This window comes from Saccopteryx leptura, chromosome 11 (assembly GCF_036850995.1).
Source record: "Saccopteryx leptura isolate mSacLep1 chromosome 11, mSacLep1_pri_phased_curated, whole genome shotgun sequence".
NCBI lineage: Eukaryota > Metazoa > Chordata > Mammalia > Chiroptera > Emballonuridae > Saccopteryx > Saccopteryx leptura.
Genome location: NC_089513.1, coordinates 26,191,060 through 26,196,409, shown reverse-complemented (window position 1 = coordinate 26,196,409; position 5,350 = coordinate 26,191,060). Strand labels below are relative to the sequence as shown.

The following is a 5,350-nucleotide window of genomic DNA, read 5'->3' as shown; positions in this document are numbered from 1 at the left end:
ATATCAGTAAATACTTTGAGTTCCTACTATGTTTCTTGTTCTTGGATAGACTATGCAGTAATTAACAGAATAAAAATGTTATCTTTGCCTTCCAGGAGTTTTCTGCCTTGGAGAGGAAGTAAAGCTATGAAACAAGGCAGAGCAGCATCTAACACTAGAGTTTTCAGAACAGACTTCAAATGCTCTAACATTTTGTAGTTATTGGGAGTCATATTTGTCTCAAAAGCAGGTGAATGCCATTCAAGGACTGGGGAAAAGGCTAAAATAGGAAAGGTGTCAGCTTTGGAATGCATCAGAATGTATCTGCTTATCTCTCTTCAAGGAGTGGTACAGTGTGACCCCTCTATGGGCTCAGACTCCTGAAAGGACCCCACAATTTTTTCAGTTATCATTTGCATCTAAAAGCATCCCTCCTAAAAATATATTGTTATGGAAGGTGCATGCAATTGTCTGATTAAAAAAATACAGATTTTAAAAATTCTCAGTGTCTTTTTATAAAAGACTAATATATCAACTGAAAATACTTTCCAGCCTATCTCCAGCAATTTTACCTACTCTGATGGAAACCCAAAATAAGATGTGAATCAGAACTTGGCATAGTTCTAGTATCTTTTTTTTTTTTTTAACAGTACAGAGTCTTTTGGTTTTTACATTTATCATGTATGAATTCACAGGGAATGTGTTCCAGCAGCTTAGGCTCCTCTCCATGGTTCTCACTAGAGTCTCTCTGGGCGGAGCAGGCTGACGTTTCCGTTGAACACAGCTCCCTTTCTCTTTAGCTTCCTCCTCTTTCAGATCATTTTTCATTACATGTTTCAGGAAGCTGTCTTGGCTTTTAGAGTGCTTAATATGCTCAATATGTACATTAATTCTCTTGGGAGGAATCTTGCTCTTAACTTTTTTTGTTTATAACAACACCCACTGCCTGGTGACACTGTAGACTCTTCCAGTTTTGCCATGGAAACATCTGTGGGGCGTTTCTTTCTGAACTGTGCCCATTTCCTTGATGTCTACAATATCACCTTTGTTGTAGACTCACAAGATTAGCCAAAGGGACAGCTCCATGTTTTCTAAATGACCTAGAGAACAGGCAGTGGGTGCCTCTCCTCTTTCCCTTTGTGTTGACCATTTTGGCTAATTACTGGAAGATGGTGGTTTTGGCCGAAAGGAAGGGTATATTAACTTTCTTGTTTTTTTGTTACTTGCTCAAAAAGAAAAAACAAGGGTTTGTATTAGATAATGTCTAAATTCCCTTCCTAATCAAAATGTCTCTTATAAAACCTCATATCTTTGAGACATTCTTCAAAGGTCTTGATTTTTTTTTTATTTTTTAATCAATTGATATATTTTATAGTTATATATATTCTCATCCTTCTCTGTCTTTTGAATATAAAATTCTGAAAGGTTCAGAAAACACTCAAGTATGGTAATAAACTAAACATTCAGAGTTCAAATGACCCTAGGACCTAAATTCAAATTCAACTCAAAAGGACTTAGTATTAATTTTTAATGGATAACATAGGCTCTAACATATGTACATATTATGACTCTTAATATATTATGACTCTTATATAAGGAAATTAACACTGGAAAAAAATTTGAAGCAATTTGTTATTAAGCATATGGCTCCTCATTGCCAATTCCCTGGCCATCTGTCTTCTTAATTGTCTCCTTGTCCCCCCCCCCTTTTAAATACATACACTCATTTCTTTACATTTTTTTTCTTTCACTTAACTACATTATGATCTACTAGTCTTTCAAGATAGAAATATTATGGTTATCTTTGGCAGCTTAATTTCTTGTCTAATGTCATAAAATCACACAGATTTTATTTTGGGTCTTTGTCAATAGTCAAATCTCCTAATTGCATAGGTAGATTCCATTGCCAAGTAGTTCTAGATTCTTGGTAAATTGCTTAACTGCCCAGTGCCTTGGTTTCTTCACCTCTAAAATGGGGATGGTTGTAGAGTCTTTCCCACTGGATTGTGTTGAGGATTAGATGAGATAATGTCATGATGTGTATGGAAGTGCCCCTGGCACATATGAAAATAAATGGCAGCTATTCTTATATTATCATCATTTGCTGGATTATTTAAATATCTTCCTGTATTATCTCCTTGGAATCAATGTTTGCATTGAAACTGGTCTTCCTAAGGAAACCAGAATTATATTGTGCAAAAATCAGGTTCTAATTATGTTGCTATGACTTAAAAGCCTTTAGTGGTTTTTATTCTGTGGAGAATAAAGTCTAGACTCCTTACCCAGGTTTGCTGATTAATGGAAGCTGAATAAAACTGTTGTTCTAATCTTATCTCCTAGTACTAGTAACTATGCCCCAAAGATGATGCATGTAGACTTGGAGGACAAATGGGCAGGCAAGATTCATGGTCTCTCAGGGCCCCACACTCTGTGCTCTGGCTGAGATCTGATATAGTTTCCTGCTTCTTTTGTTCAGTCTTCCTTCTACTTAGAACATCCACTTGCCTCCTTTCTATACCTAGTGAATGTGAATTCATGTTTCTGACACCTATACCAGAGGCCTCTTCATTTTGAAGCCTCTCCTATAATCTTAGTGCATACAATTGTTTACTTCCACAGCACTTTATCTGTGTTTCTATTTAGCACTGAACACCTTGAAATGTCCTTGGTGGTTTATGTATACCTCCCAGCCTCAGCTCCGGGTAGCATCATAATCTCATTGAAACAGTGGGCTTGGCTGGGAGCGGGAGGGACAGTTGAGAAGGGGTACATCTGGGCTAAGTACTGTTCCAGTTATTTTTCTTATACTGTCCTGTTTAATCCTCACAGTGAGGCTAGAAGCATTAATAAACTCAAAGTGACTTGGGGAATTAAGTTACTTGTCACAATTATGAAGTATAAAAATCAATCTAACTCAATAATGGAGATAACTGTTCTTTCCAAAACTCACTGAATATATTGCATGGATATATATATATATATATATATATATATATATATATATATATCCCTGAGAATTTAATATTTTTCTATTTTTTCCAGTTTTATTGAGATATATAAGCATGACGTCTATAGATTCAGTGCAATCCCTATAAAAATGCCAATGATGTTTTCCCACAGAAATAGAAAATACAATAACTAGATAGCCAGAGAAATTCTGAGAAATGAGAACAAAACAAAGGCATCATACTTCCTAATTTCAAACTATACAGCTTCCAAAAATTAGGGGATCATGGAACGTGCAGATACTCCAATGCTTTTAGCCTTTTGTGTAGTGCATTTTCACCAATGAAATAAAAGTTGGTTTTGCATCTCATTTCCATAACTGAACAACTTTCTTTGACTTGTTGTTTGCTTTTCTGATGTTCTTGTTAATAAAAAAAAAATCAAATGCTTCTTTCTTTTATCGCTTCATATTCATTTTGAAATATCCCTTAATTTTTGTGAGCAGTGTATATAAAAGGCTATTGTAATCAAAACAGAATAGCATTGGCATAAAAAACCAATACCGATACAGGGACCACAATTGAAAGCTCAGAAATAAATTCTTACACATATTTTTAAACTAATATTTGACAAGAGAGCCAAGAACACTCAGTTTGAAAATGAGAGTGTTTTTAATTAAATAGTGCTAGGAAGACTGGATAGAAATGTATTTGAATAATTCACATCCCTATTTGGCTCTACTATACTGCTCACAAAAATTAGGGGATCAGGGAACGTGCAAATACTCCAATACTTTCAGCCTTTTATATAGTGCATTTTCACCAATGAAATAATAGTTGGTTTTGCATCATTTGCATAATTGAACAACTTTCTTTGACTTGTTTGCTTTTCTGATGTTCTTGTTTAATAAAAAAATCATATGCTTCCTTTTTTTAATCACTTCATACTCATTTTGAAATAGCCCTTAATTTTTGTGAGCAGGTAGGAACTGGCCCTTTTACTCTGATGATAAAAACTACTGTTTAGAGTAACCCCTCTGTGCAGGGCAGTATTTCTCAGTCATCCTCAGAGGTTCAGGATTGCATATGGCTGTGTCTGGGCTGCTTTGGGGGGTGGTTACAGCTCTTCTATCATTACCCCTCTAACCAGAGAAGCTATACTTTTGTTTGTATTTTGGATTGTGGCTCCTTCAGGTTTTGTTAAAAACACAACAAACAGCAACAAGAAAAAAAAGCTGCAGCTTAACAATTTTAAAATTCACTGATCTGCAGCATTTTTAAACCTTACACTTCATCACGTTCCTCAAATAACATTTCACCCCAAACCACCCACAATAACCAGTAGTTCAGATTTTTAGTATATGCCACACTATCGCGCACAGCAGAGAGTAAAATCAAGGGGTGGAGGAATGAAGAACTTTCCTGCGTTCCAATTCCAGAGCAGGTTGGAGCTCTGAAAACAGTGTCTGCCCGGCTGGGGCGAGGCAAGCTCTTCCACCCAGACTTCAGTTTTGGTTTTAATTGCATCCCAAACCCAGTGCTTGCTCCCAGGGGTGCCACAACAGAGTGAGCTCTTGTAGCTTTCACAGTAAGGAGGACTCACACTCTGGGTCCATTTTTATGATTTTCACTCCCCTTGCCTTGACGATTCTCTCTCCTTAATAAATCTGAATGGCTGTGCAATGCCCCCTACCCCATCCGAGGCTCAGTTCAGGAGGAAATTTATTCCTGTCCATGTGGCCAAGCCACTCTGCAGACAGTGTCAATAGGAAAGGTCACTGGCTGATACACAGCCAAGCAGCCAAGTTCCCCCGCCAAATGTGTTTGACCCCTTCTCAGGGGCAGAGGCATTAAAGTTAAATGTTACAGATGTGAACGGGTGACAAGAAGCATGTTGGGCTTGCGAAAGAGCTTGGGCAGGAGATGAAAATGCTGCCTACGGTGACAGAATTTATTTTCTGAGCAAAGGCATGTTTAAGGACAGACAGAAAAGGACGTTGGCGTTGAAACACCCCTACCTCTGTAATCCGACCCACCCTACATTCGTGTCCAACCCTATTTTTCCTAATATATATTCTCATTTCTGGTCTCTGCCCCAAGAGTCTATAAACATTTAATTCCTGTTTGAAAGGCCCCTCAAGTCCACCTGCCTGGGGTTCTCCATCCCACTGATGCTGTCTACTGAGTGTAGCATGAACTGCTGCAAACGTTAAACAATCACAGAAGTAGTGGGAAAAATTGTGTAGGTTTCTACAAGGCCTTTTGAAAACTCTGGCCCTTTTCTTGAGAGACATGAGGAATCATTGGTTGGTTTGAAGGAGAGGAGTGATGTGATCTTTGAAAATGGTAACCCTGGCCCTGGCTGGTGGCTCCGTAGATAGAGCATTGGCCAGGCATATGGATATTCTGGGTTTGATTCCTGGTCA

At 37.8% G+C, this 5,350-nt stretch overlaps 1 pseudogene; it reads right to left on the bottom strand.

The window, feature by feature from the left end:
* Positions 1-622: 622 nt before the first annotated feature.
* Positions 623-1,129, bottom strand: LOC136382881 (large ribosomal subunit protein eL21-like; annotated as a pseudogene).
* Positions 1,130-5,350: the final 4,221 nt, after the last annotated feature.